The sequence below is a fragment of the Clupea harengus genome, chromosome 13 (assembly GCF_900700415.2).
Source record: "Clupea harengus chromosome 13, Ch_v2.0.2, whole genome shotgun sequence".
NCBI classification, from domain to species: Eukaryota; Metazoa; Chordata; class Actinopteri; order Clupeiformes; family Clupeidae; genus Clupea; species Clupea harengus.
Window position 1 is genome coordinate 1142501 of NC_045164.1, and position 22608 is coordinate 1165108.

Below are 22608 nucleotides of genomic sequence, written 5' to 3' on the forward strand. Positions count from 1 at the left end.
ATGCTTGGAATGCTATAAATAACCCCAGCTGCTAGATGTTTCATATGAAGCCGTCCCGTCGCGTATGCTTGATGAGCCAAATGGATTGTGAAAGCGCATACAGCCAGCATGTTAAGTGCTGCTGTTCCGCTCGTTACAGCGCGGCCCTATTGGTGAGGGATGTCCCCTATAATAACGGGCGTCACAGCTGATCTCTTCTAATAGATCGTAAAAGCCATCAGGCGTCTCTCCAAATGAGAAGTGAACGCGGTGACAGCGTGGGTCCACAGCACCTCCGACCGTGGCAGCGTGAAATGGCTTGACCCCGACGTGCCGTGGCACACAACAGAAGAAACGCGAAGTGCACTTACGCCCCAGGGTTGTCTTGACTGTGAGGGGAGACATTGCAGTTGGAGACTGTCATCTCTAGTTATGTTCCTTTAAGGAGAAACAGGGTTTCAAATGCTGCGACAGCTTCAAAGCAATTTTTTGGAGGAAAGGTGCTCTGAATTAATGTGGGTCACAGAGAACAAGGCCTATAGCACTGACTTAATTAAGGGAAGAGAAAAGTATCAACCACTGGATGTTTCTGTGGTATGATACATCAGACATTCCCTCGCAGACATTCAAAAATGGTTACGTACTACCTTAATGTACTTAATACACCACGTACAGCTGTCAGCTATAACAAACATCACTAATCAACATTGGGGGCTGGATGACTAATTAGGAGCGTGTGAGAAAATCAAAGTCTGTCTAATTACCAAGATAAATTGCTCATCTTTTGCTGTTCTCATGATAATTATTGCCATAATGATCACTGACATTGTCTTAGATGTTTTCTGTCAATCCCGATCAAGAATGACTCATCCTGATTCCAGTAAGTGGATACACATCTGTCTGTGATGGGCTGAGGGACCTGCTAGTTCCCCTCTGTTGCCTAAAACGACATTGAGACACAGGACACGATGGAAATACAAACTCAGTGATGGGTAGATCTTGAAATATTTTTTGCATCGTCTGCCCTGGGTATCCCTCCTCTGTTCCATCTGTCTTCTGTTTCAGTGTAACAGAGTGTCTAATCACCCATCTCGTTATCATTGATTCATGAAGGGGACCAAATATGAGGCTTGTATTGTCATGATGCTCCCAGGGAAAGAAATACAGTAATGTTTATTACCTTGTCCATAATGAGAGAGGATGACCTGAACCCGTCGTTTGAGTCGTCAGACACTAATAGAGGTCAAGTGTCTTGTTGCTTGGTTGCCCAGCGACACACGTAAAGGGAGACGTGATTTGAAAAAAAAAATGTTTCTTTGTTCGTCCACATAGAAGAGGACAAAAAAAAAAGGACACACTGAGCAAAATCCTGAAGCAGTAACTTCTAATTGAATCTCACTGAAATGAAAGCAGAGGAGCTCAGGCAGGTGACATTAAAGCGCGTGGTGAACACAGACAAGGATTAAATAACAGGAGCGGAGTTGACTTGACTTCTTCAGTCTTTAGTCTCCCCCTTTTTTGTTCTGACCTCGGTACAACTACAGTGTTAACCCACCGACCCCATTTACCTCGATTCAACTGTCCCGATGCAATCTCTTTTTACTCAGGCACTGATCACGACAGCTGGGGCCTTAATGTAGTGAGGAGGTTGAAAGGGACTGATAATGAAGAATTCTTAGAGCCACCGAGGTCAGGGAAAGAAGTAATAATGACATTTAAATGATGTCAGTGACAAAAACACTGGATTTCTGTAGTTCATTTTGTGCAGGCTTACAGCAAGCCACAACTTGTATTTCTATTGGTTTTCTTAAGTTATACTGAATTTCACTAGACTTTTGCAATTAAATATCATCATAGTAAGACAGAAACACTTAAAGAAACTAAAAAAGACAATGTACTAGATTACTGATGTCACTCTAGCCGTATCTTCTGCTTTTTATGCATGCTCTCTCTCTTTCTTTTTCTCTCTCTCTCACTCTCTCTCTCTCCGTCCTTCTTTCTTTCTCTCTCTCTTTCTTTCTTCTCTCTCTCTCTCACTCTCTCTCTCTTTCTCACTCTCTTTGTCTCTCTCTCTGTCTCTCTCACTCACTCATTGAGTCAGGTGTGTGGGTTAAGAAGCAGCAACTGCGAACCAAGGACTGGATACACTACAGTTGTGATGCAGGTGTTACAAGTTGCACCAGCCGTGTCGCTGCAGCGAAGACGACCTATTGAATATCTGTAAGATGATCTCAGGTACATTGGGCCATATAAAGTTGGAGTGACAAAACTCTTGTTTAATTCAGTGCAGCTCCAGTATTCTGCAATGCTATCACTGTGTATTCATAACATTAATGGCTTCTTAACTGTTTAAATTGTTATCATATAAGGTAAGAATGCTGAACCACATTAATACCATCTAATTTGTGGCAGTACATAGAAACAGTTACACTGTAAACCCAAACAAGTTAAATTAATTGAAAATATTCGTGAAAACTGATTACCTTTAAAAATGAATCACCACTGCACACCTGAATTAGCTGAATTAACAACATATTTGAGACAAATTACCTTAAAAATTATCATTAATCATCACTAAAATATATACATGTGATCAACTTGATTCTTGAACACCCATAAGTCATTTCATTGAATTGATGAGTGTCATTGCGATTTAAAAGTTTTGGTACTCCAATAAAACACTTAATATTGACTGAATATTATGTTTATGAAACAATGTATCAAAGGTTTTCACTACCTTATAGAATTGTAAAACTGAACTGACTCTTTGCACTCAGTGGACTTTTCCAGTGGTTATTTCCATGTGCATTTCAATGGTGAGATCTAAGATGATGATCTAAGACGATTTAATAGGCCACTTTTATTATCCCCCTATAGGCTTTATTCCTGATGGCCAGTCCAGGCCAGAGGAGAACCATCAGGAGGCCGGAGGCGGACCATCAGGAGGCCAGAGGAGAACCATCAGGAGGCCAGAGGAGGACCATCAGGAGGCCAGAGGAGAACCATCAGGAGGCCAGAGGAGGACCATCAGGAGGCCAGAGGAGAACCATCAGGAGGCCGGAAGAAGTGGAGCTGCTCAGCTGCACGACGTATCAAGATAAAAAAAATGTCCAAATCACAGCCGTGTCTGAAATTCACTAGCTAGCAGTCTCCGACTGTAGCAGACTGTTTTCATCTTCTCCATTCCCCAGTTTGTGTGCTCACATAGCAGGAAAAGCTCTAAACTCCCTCATTAAAAAAGTGGCCTACAGGCTGCAGTAGAGGCCAGTGAACCCTACTGGAGATGTTCAGACATCAACACTCTTTTATGGTTGTTAAAATGAGGTATAAGTGGAGATTTACATGGGGTCACACTTTTAACAGTAACAGTATCTAAACGATACCCAATCCATTTAATAATGTCAGTACTGGTGCCAATACCATCCATGGATCGGATCACTGCATCAATTATTGTTTTGAGCCTTAGCTTTGTACAATCCTTGGCCCAAATGTAGTGTCCATAACATATATAACATAGTGCTACTCAGTTCTTTATGTGCTCTTTGGGAATGAAGCAAGCCCTGAGCATACACACTCACATACACATACACACACTCACGCACACACACACACATTCACACACATAAACACATACACACACTCACATACACATAAACACACACATATACACACACAAATGCAGACACACGTACACACACACTCACATACACACATACTCACACACACATACACACAAACACACACACACACACACACACCTACACACACACTCACACACACACATACAGACACAGACTTAGACAGAGACACAGACACAGACACAGACACAGACACAGACACAGACACAGACACAGACACAGACACAGACACAGACACAAATACAGACACACACACACATACAGGCACACCCATCATGTCGCTGTCTGAGCATTCGGAGCTGAGGGTGTTCCTCAGTCTTAAGTGTGGGTGGCGTAGCTGTACCAGCGAATGAGCGGATAAGTGGGCTTTGGCGGGTCCAGAAGTGCTGACCAGAGCTGATGGACACTGAGCCGGTCCTCATCTCCGCCACCACCGTCATCTTAAAGCCCTAAAGCCTGCTTTACAGCTCACCCACAGCCCCACTGCTGACTACTGCTGACAGGGAGGAGAGGAGAGAGGGAATGGGGGGAGGGGAAAGGAGGAGAGGAGAGGAAGTTAGAGGAGGAGAAAGAGATTAGGGGGGAGCGAAGGAATGGTAAGTCGAGGAAGGAGAAGAGGGAATGCCAGGAGGAGAAAGGAGAAACCGAGGGAATGCGGAGCACTAGAGAAGGGAGGCAGAAAGGAGACATAGTGAGACAAGTGTCTGTACGGGCTTCACAGCTCCCCCTCGGCTCTACTGCTGACTGCTGCTGACAGGGGGAGAGGAGAGAGGAGAGAGGAGGAGCAAGAATACAGGGAGGGGAGAAGAGGAGAGGAGATGAAAAGATAAGAGAGGGGAGGGGAGGGGAGGGGAGGGGAGGGGAGGGGAGGGGAGGGGAGGAGCAAGAATGCAGGGAGGAGAGGAGAGAAGAGAGATGAAAAGAGGGAATGCCAGGAGGAGAGAGAGGAGGAGCTTCTGTTCAGCACCCCCCCCAACTCCAAAAACTACGATTGCTGACAGGGAGGAGAAGAAGAGAAGATCAGTGGGAATGAAAGGAAAAAAAGAGTAAAAGGTAGACTTGGGGAAAAGAGAGAGAGAGAGAGAGGGAGAAGTGGATTAAGCGAAGGAAGTCCAGAAAGAGTCTGAGAGAGTGAAAAAGAGAAGTAGAGAGGAAAGCAGCAGAGAACAGAGAGGAGCTGAGAAGTGAAGTAGAAAGGAGATAGTGAGATGAGAGGAAGAACAGTGAAGCAGAAAGGAGATAGTGAAATGAGAGGAAGAACAGTGAAGCAGAAAGGAGATAGTGAGATGAGAGGAAGAACAGTGAAGCAGAAAGGAGACGTAGTGAGATGAGAGGAAGAACAGTGAAGCAGAAAGGAGACGTAGAGGAAGAGCAGGAGGTGAGGAAGACGATGACAACAGCAGTGACAAGAGGAGAGAGGACAACCAGAGGGAGAGGAAGAGAATGACTCTCTAATTCTCTAACTAACTGAACACTCACACATACACACACACACACACACACAGAGACACTCACACACACACTCACACACACACACACACACACACACACACACACACACACACACACAAACACACACACACACACACACACATACACACACACACAACACACACAGTTGCACAGCACAGCACAGCAAGTTGCAAAACAACTCCAGCTCAACAAGTTATGAAAACGTATCCCCACCCCAACCCCACGAATGGGGGATCCGCAGGGGGCTTAACCTCCACGTCCACTGCTGGTGTTCAGAAGTGACAGGCAGTAAAACCCAACTGTACGTTCAGTGTATCTATGTGTGTGTGCGTGTGCGTGTTTTTACTTCCTGCTACGGCTCATTAATGAGTGTCACTCTGCACTCTCGCCTCTGCTGAGGAGGCTGTAATATTCCCCCGGCGCGGGCCGCGAAATGTCAGCGTGTCAGAGCGTACTCTGATAAAGGCTACGCGCGCTGTGTTGTGCTGCGTTGCACTGCGTACCACGCTCTTTTTAAGAAAGAAGAAAAAAAAAAGACAAAAAACTGCTAAATGTCAGCTTTGAGGGGAAACAGAGGGAGCGTGCTGGTGTTGCTATTAGGCGGTCCCCTCATCTCAAGCGCATGGCACGGTTCAAACGCAGAGGAAACTACTATGTGCTGTCGCAACATGACACTGACTTCTGGTCCCAGGCCTAGCACTCCAAATGACTGTTCCAGAATGTTGTGATTGCAATCCAAAAATGTCAGTGACCCTTGGCTAGACCTGTGTAGCTTTCTTTCTGAGAGTGTGTCAGTGAGTGTGTGTGTGTGTGTGTTTATGTGTGTGTGAGAGAAAGAGTGTATGTGTGTGTTAGTGAATGTGTGAAAGAAAGAGTGTATGAGTGAGAGAGAGAGTGACAGTGTGTGTGTGTGTGTGTGTGTGTGTGTGTGTGTGTGTGTGTGTGTGTGTGTATGTGTGTGTCTGGTGATAAGAACAGGAAAGAGGGGGGATGGGAGGAGGACAGTGGCAGACGTGTTTGGTGGAACAAGCATCTGTCTGGTTGTCATCAGTCAAAGGCTGCCCTGTGCAATCAAACCAGAAGCTTAGAACTGAAAGGTTGGGTCATTCTTTATAATTACTCTCATTAGCTGAGCATCAGCTGGTCCGTTAGCTTAATGCTATGCATTTCCCTTTGGCAAAGAACAACCACATCTCCATCTTTACTCTCTTTATCCTCCACCATAGCATCGAGGTACAGCTGCGCAAATATTGCCTAAACACCCCGTGAAGCACTCTGTTGAAAGGGAGAGTGTGTCATAGTAGAGGTTTGCAAAGAGGCTTTGCATGAAAAAAGTTCTGGCTTCATTTTGCATGAATAGCACTAGAGTGTGGTAAAAATGGGCTCTGCACTCAGCCCTGCCTGTGCCAACACATGCTAACACAGACACACACACACACACACACACACATACGCACCTGCACACACGCACACAGATACACACACACACACACGCACATAGACACAGACACAAACACACACGCGCGCACACACACACGTGTGGACACACACTCACAAACACACACACACACACACGCGCGCGCTCTCTCACACACACACGCACATAGACACATACACACACACACACACACACATATGGACACGCAAACACACACATGCACACACACACACACACACACACACACACACTGCCAGAGTGTTAGGATCTACAAACAGGCACTGTATCTCCTCCACAGCCCTCCTCCTCTGTGTTTCAGTGGGAGCCAAAGGCCAGCCTACAACGCCCGGAGCATGACTGAGAGCTCAGAGAGCACGTTCAGATTAGCGCCTGTCGGATTAGCATATTAATGAGACAGTTAAAACCCATTTGTTTGTGCTTAACATCTCAGACATGCATTTTTGCACCGCAAATTATCAACAATGTTTGCATTCATTCAACCTTTTGAAGACAACACTGACAACAGTGATTTATGAAATCATAATTACCGCACAATATTAATTCCCTTCATGGCTAGTGTACAAAGATATTTTCGCTAATTAATGTGTGTAGCCGTCCATTTTAGCACATTATTAAAACTATTTGAGGGGAAAGCCACAGATAGCAATGAGGCTGCCATGTGTGAAGTCATCGGCCCTGAAGTCTTAAAGAATGGTCCAAAGCCTCAAGGAACATGGAACACCTCACTCCTCGAGACTATAGCGGTTCAAAAGGACTTGAAGATGACTCACCTTTGCTAAGATTGTTGTCGTCAACCTACATTTTCAATTCAACTGACTGACGAAATCATGACAATCACTACGTGCACATCACCACTGCTTATTCCTACTCACAGCTAAGAAAATGGCAACCAAGCAAGCAAGCTAGCGGTACTGAATGAGATGGTCTGAGCGGTGGTGTGGTTTAAATCTCAGTAACATCCCTATTTGGAATACTTTGTTGCTGATGTGCACTTTTCATTGTTGCATACATTTGTACTAGAACTAACACCATACCAGGGGTCAATGTGATGTTCTTTCATGTGTCAATCACAACATATATATGTCATGTATATCCTACATCAACTATACACTTTCTCTCTATTTAAGATATTGAATTTCAGATACTGAATGCATAGCACGTAGTTTGTACTTATCCCCTTCTGTACAGCCTTAACACTTCCTAACCACATCCCACTGTGCAGTAGGGAATCCTCTAATAAAACTGTCAACTAGTGGAGTGACTATAGGTCAAGGCAGGTGGTGTGTGAATAAGTGTGTTGCTCTTCCTTCCTCTCCCGGTCACATGACTGCTTCACATGGAGCACACATAAATCGGTGGCACCTGTCAAATGAAGCCATAAGAAATCACAGACCCACTTTTAAACGTGCAGCGGAATGGCAGGATGGCGTCTTTGCGCTGAGCCACTCTTAATTATACTGGGCAGGAGGATGAGAAGGTGACTCTCTTTAAAGGCATGGAGATAGAAGATCCATCTGAGTTCACTGTCATAAATCTGGACAGACACCGGAAGGAAACGGCCATAAACAAGAAGGTTCTTCTACACACACACACACATACACACATGTATATGCAAATGCATGAACATACACACACACACGTACACACACACACACACACACACACACACACACACACACACACACACACACACACACACACACAGACACACACACACTGACAGACAATCCATATGATGATTTAAACATTTAAGGGACCTCCCTTGGTGGACCAAGGAAGGAGCCTTTCCTTTGTTCTTGGAATATGCTCAGCTCCAACCTTCTAATTACAAAGTCTTGGCCTCAATCATGTCTCCCTGTCTTTAGAGATTCACTCCAGAGAACCGTCTAATGCCCTGATCATGTCGTCGCCTCCTCTTATCCCTCTCTCCTGGCATCCCTCTCTTTCATGCCATGGGCTGGATGTGTCTCTGCTCCTGGCCCAGAGGGCCTTGCAGCAGCAGCAGTGGCAGCAGCAGCAGCAGCAGAAGCAGCAGCAGCAGCAGCAGCCGCAGCGGCGACGTGTCTGTTTCTGAGGAGGATGTGTGTGATGTCCTGGCAAAGTACACGAGTGAATGGATAAAAGCATGTGCAGCCATTTATAACTGAACATATGTACACACACACACACACACATACACACACACTCACATGCTTACACACATGCATACTTGCATGCACACACACATGCACACACACACACACACACACACACATGTACATACACACACAGACATCAACCACATTCAGAAATGTTTGTAGTTAAAGGTGGCAGTAAGTGAAGATATCTGTTTGTGTGTCTGTGCACATCTGGAGTTTGCATGAGGCATGCATGCTCCCCTTGGTCACACCTGGATGAGGTAGTGGACCACTCTTCTAAGGCCCTGGGGAGAATTAGAGGAATCAAGATGTATGTATGTATGGTAGTGTGGCAGAGTGTGTGTGTGCAAGGTTGTGTGTATGTGTGTGTGTGTGTGTGTAGATAGTTTTGTGTGTGTGTGTGTGTGTGTGTGTGTGTATGTGCATGCATGTGTGTGTGTGTATGTGTGTGTGTCTAGATGTTTTTGTTTGTGTGTGTGTGTGTGTGTGTGTGTGCACTTGAATATGTGTGCATGCATGCGTGTGTGCATGCATGCGTGTGTGTTTGTGTGTAGCTTTTTGTCTGTGTTGTGCAGGACGACAGGGTGGGGAGGGGGGTAAATGTGTTTATGAAAGAAAAGAGCATAATTCACGCGGCAGCTCTGAACTCCAAACCTCATCTACCCTCTACACGGCGGGAGAATGTGCTAGAAAACTCAGCCTGGGTAATGGGCCTTGACCAAGACATTTACTCACCACTGTCAACATCAAAAATGATACGGGGGAGGGATGAGGGGATGGGGGGATGGGGGAAGGGGATGGGTAGAGAGGGAGAGAGCAGAAGAAAGTCCTTTTCCGAATCCCACTTGCAGAAGCGTTCTTTTAGCTTTTTACAGCTATGCTTTTAATTGAGTCTCACACATTAACTTCAAAGTGTCACAGCAAAGACATTCCAGGGCTCACCCTCTGCTCTCCCCCTTTCCAAAAAACCCTTTTCTCATTTAAAACTTCCTTCCTCTCTCTCTCTCTGTCTCGCTCACTCCCCTCTCTCTCTCTCTCTCTCTCTCTCTCTCTCTCTCTCCTCTCCCAGCTCTCTCTAATTGTAACCCTCAGTTTCATGTGTACTTCAAGAGTAATTTCAAGAACAGAAATGTGCAATGCAAGAAATTCATCACTGAAAAACATCCTAAAATGTCACAAGCCTTCTCAGTCAGACAAGCTTTCCGGAGCACTTAACCCACGTTTTAAGCAAAAGAGCACAATGCATTTATTATTTTACATTTTTACATATTGCATTTATTTTGCACAGTTACAGTACAAAATGGCTTTAAAGGCTTAAGTATAGAGGCAAGAACAAAACCCAAACCTGTGTAAAACTCAGGGGCTTTGCAGAGCACTACAGGAAGGAGAATGCTTTTTCTCTCATGAACGCTTGCATACTTCAATCTGTCAGCATAAGTCTTTTCATCTATAAAGGAACAACACACTCACTGATGAAGCCAAGAAAACCAACACAAATGATCGACTGAAAATGAATAATATTGAGGCCAAACCAGCACAAGAAATGTATCACAGCTTTCATAAATTGTTAATATAATTATATAATATATACATAATTATATATATTGTTAAAATAAAACACTATTCCATTGCAGCGCATTCTGGGTACCTGTGTTCCCCATACAGCGATGGACACATTGACAATGGACAAAAAAAAAAAGTTAAAATTAAATGAACAGATTAACTTCAAAACTTGAATGAGATAAGTCACTTGGGTAATGGGACGCATATGTTTGAATGTATGCTTATGTACAAGGATATTATAGTCAAAGCTACATCTGGGATAACACTTTACTGTGCGCGCCATTCAATTAAATGATGAGTTTGTCTAAACTGAGAAATAGCGTTCATCAAACTCATGTCTTGTTAATGTTGTTTCAACTTCAAGTGAAAGTGTAGTTTCTAGAAGGAATGTTGAGATTGAACCTACTCTGACTACAATTTCGTTATTTTTAGTTCTGAGAACTACAGGTTGAATGTATTGTGCAAAACTAGTTGTATTAAGTAAGTAAAAGGTCATTTCTTGGAGAAGATATACTTTACCCAGAGTTCATGTATTTTATAGTGCATGTGGTGATCGGGTTTTCAACTTACACGCAGGCCTGCGGCAGGGAACACAAAGCAGTGGAAATACACAGCAAAACTGAGTCTGCCATGGCAAGACATCTACATAAGAATTGGTTATGACGGGAGAAGCTCACACACACACACACACACACACACACACGCACACATTTACAAAAGAATAGCTTATGAAGGGAAAAGGCTGCGCACATGCATACAAACTCAAAGTAGGCCTATCCAACAAAAGTCACAACTACTTTTTACCACTTGACCCTTTTATGTCAAAAATAGCCAAGCGCAGACTCTCAAAAACTCTCAACACACACGCATACAATCAGGAGTAAATACACACTCACACACACATACTCCTGAAAAGACATTTTTAGAGGCAGAGGCATTATAAATATTTAACAGCGTACACAACTTTGGCCTAAGTGCCTTCACGAGGAAATTCCTGAAGAGCAGTCCCATTGGTTGTGGATCATAGTGTGTGTGTGTGTGTGTGTTTGTGTGTGTGTGTGTTTGTGTGTGTGTGTGTATGTGTGTGTATGTGCGTGTGTCTGTGTGTTCAATTTGTACTGTATGTGATTCAAACCTATCGTAAAAAACTTCACCCTGCCCACCCACACTAATATTCACTCTGTCACACTGATGATACATGCTAGCACACACACACACACAAACACGCATGCACGCCCGCGCGCGCGCAGATATATGAATAGTGTCCAAAGTATATTCCGCCTCTGCAGCATTAACAATGACAGTCACAATGGGCAAGATGTGTAGTTTGTTGTATTCTTTGGCAGCTAACTATGGTACATGGAGTACTACTGACTAGACATGCGCAGACCCTTCACATGTGCAGGACACACACACACACACACACACACACACACACACACACACACACACACACACACACACACACACACACACTCAGGTAAAGCCAAGTAATGTGCAGTCATAGGTTACAGTGGATATAAGAGGGAGCCATTAGGCCTTCAACCTGTACATGTGCGGTTTCATGTAGACACAGAGCATCTAAATATTGCACAAGAGGCAAAGCTATAGTGGGATCACCACTATTGACCCCGAGAAACATCTGTCTTTTAAAATATTTAACAGCATATGCACCTTGGCCTGCATGCATTTGCTGAGAAATGCCTGAGAATCCTTGTAAAGGGTACCCTTGACAGCAAACCATTTTTGTGCATGTTTTTTTGACACCAAACTAAATGACCGTGAGCACACAACTAAACTGTTATCAACCTAGCCAAAGATACATTACCCTGACCCCCAAAGACTCAGAAACACCCACACAAACACATAGATACACACACACACAAACACACACACACACACACACACACACAGAGAGACACACACAGACACACACACGCACACACACAAACACACACACACACCTATACACACACACACACACACTGTGGTGCCCCAAGCTGCGTTTGGGTCCCACTTGGTTTGAACACGGCTGAATTCCCTTACCAGGCCTATACAAAGCAGACTTTAGGACCCTGGGGAGGTGTTCTGGGGACTAGGCAGGTCGGGCTTTCCTTAATTGAAAGCTCACCTGTAAATTGTTTGACTAGTTGCTGATCAGTGCCAATCTAGTCAAACAGAATGGTTTAAAGAGTCAGTAAGAAGGACTGACGAGAGAGAGAGATAGAGGGGTAGGTGCCGGTAGCACTGGGTGCAAGCCGGAGGGTTTACCCCATTTTCTGTTCATTTGATTACCTTTGTTGTAATGTTTGAGTGCCTAAGTTGGTGATTATAGTGTTAATAAAAAACCTGCCTTTGAGGAATTCCCTTGTTGTGTCTTGCTGAGAACTGGGCTGCGACAACGCACACACACACACACACACACACACACACGCACAGACACACACACACACACACACACACACACACAAAGCCATTTCAGACATTCTATAACACTCTAAATCATGAAAACAAACTTTTCGGTTTGTCCAAATAAATCTCCAGCTTCTGAGAGTGTGTCCTTGATTGGCAATTCCATGTCCCGAGCAGGCTTAACATTCGAATTTCAGAACCTGTTCTTGCTGTCTCAAAGGAGTAGAGTCCATACTGACAATAATTCCTATTAAGAATGCCTCTCTTGAAAAGAGTCTGTCTTGATCCAAATCAATATTGTTGTAGAAGTGTACCACAAGCAGGCGTGACCTAGATTGAGCAGGGCATCTATGTATGTGTGTGTGTGTTCATTTGTGTTTAGCAAACGTGTGTGTGTGTGTGCAATCAGCATAAATTCAGTTCCCTTGCATTTCACGGATGCTGGCTTTGCTGGTGCATTAAATCTCAGGGGTGTGTGTTTATATTTGCAGAATGAGTATTTATGTGTATGTGAGTGTGTGCATATATGTGTGTGTGTGTGTGTGTGTGTGTGTGTGTGTGTGTGTGTGTGTGTGTGTGTGTGTGTGTGTGTGTGTGTGTGTGTGTGTGTGTGTGTGTTTGTGTGTGCTTTCAGATGTCTCAGGAGGTGCAATTTGTTTCTCTGCTCATCTATAGAGGTAAAACACTGTACATGCAGCCTGCCGTGATAAATCCTAGTGTCCCTTTGTGCCTCAGTCTGACCCGTCTGAACACCATAGGGTCTAATATTGGCCCCGCCACCTCCAACAACATGAGCACCTTCCATAAGTCATCAGCACCAGTCTCAGTCCCTGTCTAGGAGTGGGCCTCTCACCCCCTGCCTTACATCTGTCAGGATCTTTTGATATGAGGATTTTAAATCTGGATCGCCAAATGAAGCCTATGAACAATTATTTCAATCTTTAGTTTTTATCCAGACATTCAATTTTAGATAGTCTTAAGTCTTTGAGATAGAGTTGGTTTTGATCCTTTATGTAGGCATGTTTTCTTTGTGTCAGCAGATTTCTTCTAAATGATGTCCACTTAAGTGCTGCCTCCACTGTCAGATGCTCTCTTTCTCACCCCCGTAAGGACTGGGCTTAGGGAGCGGCAAGGAAATCTCTTTTAATAACCAGCAAACTAAATGTGATGAAACTTTAGGAGCTGACTACAAAAGAGGTCCGCTGAGAAACACACACACACACACACACACACACAAACACACACACACACACAGACAGACACAGAGAGAGAGAGAGAGCATCTAAGTAGCCCTGTATTTGCTCTGTGATGGATAACATTGTGATGCTGTGGTGAAATACTCTAGTTTTCCTCTCTTGAATGAATATTTACCCCCTTTGAATCACACACACAGAGGCAACTTTCAGCACTCTCGGGTTAAAATAACTAAAAGAAGAAGATAAAACATTCAATGTCTTTGCACTTGGAGCGGAGACTAATTTACTTGAAGCAAACTCCTGACAGACTGCACTGCACTGCTGTAAGTACAGGCCAGGCAGAGCAGCTGAACTAGGTCAGTCTCTCAGTGGGGTGCATAGAGCAGTCACCTGGGGCATGCTGGTCTCTGCATGCCACACGCACAGGGACATGATGGAGGCCACTGTGCCATCGCGCCTGGCACAGAACTACGTCTCCCAGAAGGCCCTTCTCTTTTGTTAATGGGTAGCCATTCCAGAAAGGACTGGTAACAGGAGCCGTCTTTGTTGATCTGTCTGCCGCATATGAAACTGTGAACCATCAAAAGACCTGGCACTCACAGACCTCATTGGAGCCCTCCTGAAAGACAGGCGCTTCTTTGTTGTCCTGAATAACAAGCAGAGTCGCTGGCGACAACAACGAAATGGCCTACCTCAAGGTAGCGTGCTGGCCCCACTACTATATTACATCTACACCAACGACCAGCCAATGGACCAGAACACTGAGCGTTTCAACTATGCCGACGATCTCTGTGTAACATCCCAAGAGAACTCGTTTGAAGCAGTAGAAGCAAACCTCACCACAGCCCTAGATGAGCTACTCCTCTATTACGAGCGCAACCACCTACATGCCAACCCTGCAAAGACCCAAGCCTGCTCCTTCCATCTCAGGAACTGTGAAGCCAACCAACCACTTAACATCAAATGGTCTGGAACACCACTTTTATGCATGCCCTGTTTGGGAGAGGTCAACCCATGCCCAGAAACTTGACCCAGCCTTGAACAACACCTGCCGTCTGATCACTGGCTGCTTGAAACCCACCAACACAAGCAACCTGCACCTCCTCACTGGCATTGCACCTGCTGATATTAGACGGAAAGTTGCCAGCCGAGTCGAGAAAACAAAAGCTACTAGCGATGAACGCCATCTCCTCCATGGATGTTACCCTCCGGCCCAACGGCTAAAGTCAAGAAGAAGTTCTCAGCCAGGTCCAGCCCCTAACAAAGTCTCGGGAAGAAACCAGAATACAACTCTGGATGGAAAAACTTGAAAATGATCCACCTCCAACTGACATGGGAATACCCCCCACTGAAAACCTACCAAGAAGCATCATGGGCTCAATGGAAAACACTCAACCGCCTTAGAACAAGAACGGGACGATCCAAAGATGCTCTGGTCAGATGGGGCTACAAGACTGGCCCAACCACCTGTGAATGTGGACAAGCAGACCATACAATGGAGCACTGCCTTGTCTGCCCTCTACTACCTAACCCTTGCAGCCCAAAAGACCTTGCAGTATTCAACAAAAACGCAAAGGACTGTGTAAAGAAATGGGAAACTGCCATATAACTATCACGCTTCAGTGAAACGAAAAGAAGAAGAATGGGTAGCGCTCTGAAACACCACACATGGCCCCCTGATCACAAGGAAACTATACCATGCCATACATTGAAGTGATATTGCTTTTGATACTATGCCCTCATAGTTTAAACTGATGAGGGCATTTATTTTCCAAGTTTCCGAGTCCATCATGGCCTCTGAGTGAACTGATTCCTTGTAGAGATGAGAGGGGGTTGTTGTGATTTTCTTTTGGAATGGGGGGGGGGGGGCAGGGGCGAAGAAAAGTAGGATTAGTGAACAGATGCTTCTCGAGCTGCTGAGTGTGGAGGAAAGGAGAAGGAGCAAGGAGGTTTATGGGAATTAATAATGCTTACGAAAAGTTACTGTCAGCGACGAGATCGATGGCTTGTGTTAGCAAAACAATGGGACATAAAACAGGCTTAACTTTTCACAGATTTGCACAAAGTGAATAAAAAAAAGTTTGAGCTATAGCATTAACCCATGCAGTCTCTGTCTAATATCACATGCACAAGAAACCATTAAACCCAGGTCAAGCCTGTACTCATTGTACTCATTGTCCTACAAAGTGTGTGTGTGTGTGTTTATATGACATACTTGGATAATGTGATGAAAAGGATATTAAGAGGCTAGTTGACAGCCCCCAAAAAGGTCATATTTTACAACGTATTGGATTATTTTTATTGGAAATAGAAAAAGGTGGAGGAAAAGATAAAGGTGATCAATATTGTCTGAGGGACGCAGGGCTGGCCAGGCGCATCCCTCTCTTATTAAGACCTTATTAAGACTGCTCAGACTTTCTGTACATTCTTTCACCAGTCAGCTCAGGGGAGATCGAAAAAAGGGATTTTTGACGGACTGCCAGCGCCACAGAGCTGCTTATCCAATAATAAAAGCAGCCCTCGTAAATCTGCCCAATGTGTAATGAGGGGCAATTTATGATGGCAGTTGAACTGTCTGGAGTGGAAGACTCCACTCTAAGGGGGGAGAGCTTTAGAGTGCCTGGATGGGCTCCAAGGCTCCCCACGTTTGGTTGTTACCGGCCAGGAGGGAACAGGAGGAGGAGTGTGTCCTCTAGCAGTATGGAGATCCCGATGTTAAAGATGCAGGCAGCGATTCTGGCTAAAGGTTGTTGATATTTTAGCTCAACAGCCAATCAAATTACAGCCCTTCCTTCCGTGCTCCTGAAGGAACGTGTTGATTGGCTTGTGGAATATGACTCGGACTGAGCCACTACGTGTGTGTCCCATTTACAGTGCCAGGACTGTGTACAAACCCAAGAGTTTAACTACACCACTCCACCCTTTTAACTGCCCTACAGCAGGAGCTAAACAGGGGGCCTCTCTAGTTCAAGGGTGTGCTCACTGTCCTCAGATCAGACTGCTGCACTTGATCTTTTGTTCGCTCTGCTTCACACAGTTCGATTGTTTATTGTTATTGTTTTTAAGAGCATTCAGCTCAAGGACTAGTGCAAAAATGTGAGTTATCCATGGGACCCTGGTTCCAGAGGCCTTGCAAAACTCTCTAGCGGAAAACATGCAAATAACAGCCTGTGGGTGTTTGTCTACTTCAAGTGTGGCCAACGAGGGCCTTCCTGCCAGAGTGCACGATTTGAGGGTGCTTCGCTGCAAACAGAGCGACCTTTCCAGAGATGGCAGACAAAAGATTTCCATAATTCGGTAAGCGTCTGCCGGGCGAATTCCACTGCAGCTATGTAAACATGGCTTGGTACTTTCAGCCAACCACGCGGGCGCCAAGGCAAAGTTATCTAAATCGAATCAACACGAAAGGTAGTCCACACTCTGAGCTAGCATAGCAATGAATAGTGCTTTATTAATAGTCGCCGCCGTGAGACAGCAGAGCCATAAATGACTAGTGTGATATATTCTCTTACACTTGAAACTGAGAATCCCCTACAGCAAAGCACAAGCTTTTTCAGGAGCCACATACTTTTATGTCTACACTGACGGTTCTACAGTACCTGCCTAATCAAGAGGCTGATACCTTGATACCCATAAAAACGTCGTAGAGCAAGGCACACAAATAAATAATTTCTGTGTACAAGCTGCAATGCCTCCCCCCTCTTCAGTTTGATGTTTACAAAGTGACTTGGCTCTCTAACTTCCTGATGGTGTGTCATCCCACAGAGTAGGGAAACTGCATTGAAAATCTTCTCTTAGACAAAGCAAACACGAGCTTAAATTGATTCCCCACTACTCTCTCTCTCTCTCTCTCTCTTTCTGTCTGTCTCTCTCTCAAAACTGCCGTGTTGATTATGTGCATGGTCCAATATACTACATGAACTGCTTCACTTCAAAAATCACTTTGAAGGGTTGTCAGATAAGACAGCATAACTCACCATATTCAGCTGCAGAGAGAAATCAAACCTGGCTTTATATTGATTTCCTGGCATGCATTTTAATGTCTTAGAGATCATTTAAACTGCATGAACAAGCCCTTCTGAATCTGTCATTAGAAGAAACCACACTTCCTTCATATCCAAAAGCAAAAAAAAGCTATCGGCTGTGCAGTCGTTCGTGATATAATATTCATTATCATGAACAGTGTTTTTTTTTCTTCATTAATTCAAAGGAGCTGGCTCTTTTCTCTATGAGATAGGATGATGCATGTGATCATTCTTACTCTTCATCTCTCTCTCTCTCCTTCATGCATCAGTGAAAGCCTCTAACCCTACCTCTCTTCAATTAACAGAACCAATTTGAAGAAGGCAAAAAAAAGAATCAACTTTTCATTCATTCTCCCAGCTGCTAGGAAAACTGTTGGCGTACAGGAGGTGTAAGTAGAATTTGATTGAACAATACTGCTGTTGCCAAAATGCCCCAATGACCTTTCATTTAGTGTAATTATGAGAGAAATGACGGAGAATGCCTCCGAGGCGAAGCTCATCTGTGATTCTGGACTAAGCTTTGTTATCACTCGGCAATAGCGCCGCATAAGTCTGCCGACGGCCCCTCGTCTTCCTCCTGTTCTCTGCGGACATGAACCACGTTTCCTGCCTATTTCAGCTAGTCTTCCTCCCCCCCCCCCTCCCCTCATTACACACTCTTCCTCTCCCCCTCTATCTCACGGAACTTTCTCTCGCCAACCTCTTACATCTCTCACTCTCTCTCCATCCCTTTCGTTCTCTCTGTCCCTTGTTCTCCCTCTCCATCTCACACTACCCTCTCTCTCTCTCTCTCTCTGAAACACTGATTATAGGCTTGATCATTTCTGCTTACCACAGAGAGCAGCAGCTACCTCTTACTGTGTGACTGCCAGTGTCTCTCTCTCCCTCTCCCAGTGTCTCTCTCTCCCTCTCCCTGTCTCTCTCTCTCCGTCTCCCTGTCTCTCTCTCAGAGAGCAGCAGCTACCTCTTACTGTGTGACTGCCAGTGTCTCTCTCTCCCTCTCCCTGTCTCTCTCTCTCCATCTTCCTGTCTCTCTCTCAGAGAGCAGCAGCTACCTCTTACTGTGTGACTGCCAGTGTCTCTCTCTCCCTCTCCCTGTCTCTCTCTCTCCGTCTTCCTGTCTCTCTCTGTCCGTCTTCCTTTACACACATTAAGACTGCAAAGAGACATGTGAATGCACACACACACACACACACACACGCTCATAGATTAAATACAAACACACATAGACTACAAACATACACAAACACTCACATACACACATAGACCAAACACACACAAACATACACATACACACACACACACACACCTAGACCACACACAAATATACACACACACACACACACACACTCACTCACACACAAACATACACACTCCTCCTCACTAACGGGGTGTTTTCTGCTTTTTTGTGTGTGTGTGGTGCTTTGGAGTGCGAACGTCTCTTGCGGGTCAGAATAGTGCAGTGTAGCACACTTTCATCAGCCATAAATAATTTCGCATGCAGCCAATAAGGAATCCTCCAGAAGGACAAAAAAAAGGCTCCCCACAAATCTGAGGTCTGGAGTCGTGGCAGGTGTGTGTGTGTGTGTGCGACTTCAAAGACATTTCATTAGGAACCCCATAACACAATTCTTAGGGGAAAGTAGCAAGGGGGATCATGGGAGGAGTCAGAGAAGAAAGACAAGCTTTTGTTCTCTTTCTGGAACAGCTGAACATGCCAAAGTCCGGAATCAGAGGAGAAGAGGGGAGAGGGGAGGAAAGGAGAGGAGGAGAGGAGAGGAGAGGAGAGGAGAGGGGAGAGGAGGGGAGGGGAGGGGAGAGTAGAGGAGAGGAGAGGAGAGGAGAGGAGAGGGAGGCAGTGAGAGACGCAGATATTCCAAACACCAAGGAGACATTCTGATCAGAGACCAACATGAAACATCATGTCGAATCACAGTGGCAGTAAGAAAATACACCCCCCCCCCCATCTTTTTCACTAAACAAGTGTATGGCATCCTCTCTTGAATGGGAGCTCACTACCTGTACCGCTGAGGCTGAGATGTCTAGGGCAGAAAGAAAATAGATGTCTTGGACGTAGCCCGTTTCTAATGGTGATATCTGTGAAATGCCATAAATGTGTCTGCTCTATGTACTCAAACATTACGCCTCTCCCTCGCCATCCTCGTCCTCCTCTGTGGTGTACGTTTGAAGTAGACAGTTATGAAATGATACAAGCTTATGCAACATCCTCTGGGAGCTCTGATTAAAGGGAATATATGGTAAAGCAGAGTAGCAGACTGATCAGGGGGAAACTTGTACGCTCTACAGGGTCTGATTGTGGCAAGGAAAAGGGGGCCTCCGCCGGGAACGCCAAAGTGAAAAGGCTAACTCTAAATTCCGTGTGAAGGCACAGCATCTCCACACCAAACACGCCAGACACCAGAGTGGAAGCCATTCAGGACCGCTTAGACGGCAGCGCTCGGAATCCGCCAATCACAAGCTCCCACCTCACGATTGGATAATCGCACATGAGTCAGAGTCGGCGACACACAGGTTTATCCTCATCACTCAGGAGTGACTCAGGGAAGGGATGAACTTCTGTTTACCAATGGGTAGCTTTCTTAGGTGCTTCAAGAGTCTGCTGTTTGCGTTTCTTTGTCAATGTGCACACACACATACACACACACACACACACACACACACACACACTAAAGAAGAAGACAGACATTTCACTGACATCTCAATAAATTCCAGACAAATTGATGAACAGACAGAGTGTAACGGTGTGAGGCGAGGAGTGAGGAGACACATTTTAAGTAATCAAAATGTAATCAAACACACACACACACACATTGAGCACCTCTGACTTGGCAGAAACGTCTGATTAAATCCTTACTGCCACACTCTGTGCTAAGGCTGAACTGCTATTTGATCTACTGCCTGGAAAGACCAGTTTTAAATGCAGTACGGTCCATTCACACCCGGTGACCCAAACATGCCCAGAAGAAGCCTGCTATTTAATTATCTAGTGGCCTCTATGAAAGATAGGATATATATGCGCGTTTATGAGCGTTGCATTACGTCATATGAGCGCCTACACAGATGCTGAGAAATTCATTGTTGTGAAAGCACTTTGGCATGTGTGAAAGAGTGAGTGTGTATATGTGTGTGTTTGTCTGCATAATAACCACCACAGTGGTCACCTGACACTACACACACAGACAGCACCGCCCCTCAGGCTGGTTGTTTTGCTGGCCACACTTTCAGCTAATTTGAGTGGTGTGTATCCTGCAGTGGACAGCCGACTAATTAAGACAGTTGGCCCTCTCCAGCTCTTCTCTTTTCTGCCATGTCTTCTCAAACGTCTTAAAGTGGACACAGGAGATGGCCAGAGGGGTGAGAGAACGATGGGGTGAGTGGATAGATTGTGACTGGGGAAGAAGGGAGTGAGAGTGATGGGGAGAAAAGAGTAAAGAGTCTGAAGAAGGAAAAGAGAGAAAAGAGAGAAACGACACTGGGGAGACAGAAGTGGAAAAAAGGGGGAAAGAAAGAAAGAATCTAGATGTCCAGAGGACAATGAGGCATTGTTGTGTTGGTTTCATGGAGGACTTTTGGTGTTTCTCCTCTGAAGGTTCCGTTAGATTTCTAACATGAGCTCTACCCTCATAAGGTGAACTGAACAAGAGAGAACAAGAACTAGCTCTGAGACAAGGCTATTTTTTGTCTCCTCCGTGCAAGCAAACAGACATGTCATAGGGATCTCCCCCATGAAAGGAAAAGCCTTGAAAAACCCTGGAAAAATCTGAAGGTGAGCTGGCTGCTAACTCAATGTGAACCAAGCACAGAGAGGAGCCTTACATCACCTTCTGTGATTTAGTTGTTCAATTTATTACTGACAAAAAATATTTAAAAAGAGATTCACGACTAATATGGCAGGATCCCACGCTCTTTAAGTACATGAATATCCTCTTTCAGCATGGCACGGTGAAATGAAATGTTTTTCTGCACCACTGACTGCAATCCAACACTTGGCAACTCCACTTCAGTGCAAATCCCAGTGGAGAAAGTTTGCCCTTACCTACAGAACACACATGGGGAATCCTGCTATGCAGCTCTGTTTCTATTCTAGAGTGGGAAAAAGTGAGATCACAGTGGAATTATGGCCTTTTTTGTCTCAGAGGAAAAACACACTATGACATTTTGTATTATCGTCGGGACACACCGAAATGGGAATCTTGCTCCATGAATTTAGAATGCATTCTAGCTCTCCAAAGGACTGTATTTTAGAGTAATCTTTTGTTGGTCTGTCGGCTCCACCTGTTAATCCGGTTTTCATGCTCACAATGTAGCCCTACGATGCGCTAGAAAACCGTACGGCAGACATTGGAGGACGCTGAAGAGCAGTGTGACTGTCTGTTCTAATGCAGGCAAAAAAAACGCGCAGCATCAGAGGGGCAAGTAAAACAGTCCATATATATATAGCACTCGAAGGAAGTTCCTCTCTGAAAGAATTTTACCAATGTCCTGCCTTCGATCAGATTCGAGTAATCCATGTCTATGTAAAATACAGATCGTTTTTGGTATGCCCGATGTGTCAGCTCGCATTTAGATGAGGCAACAAGGCTAATGTCATACAAGAAAAATGAACTCCATCAAAACATAGATCATTCGAATGAGATTTTTCTTTCGCCAGTTAAACTATAAATGGTTGCGGTCACTGCACCCACGAGTTTGACAACCAAATGA

The 22608-nt window shown here is 44.9% G+C and overlaps 1 protein-coding gene across 4 annotated transcripts in view; it reads right to left on the minus strand.

The window, feature by feature from the left end:
• The window catches only part of pcdh15a (protocadherin-related 15a), a 217214-nt gene that overhangs the window by 193404 nt on the left and 1202 nt on the right, over positions 1-22608 (minus strand). The window lies entirely within an intron of this gene.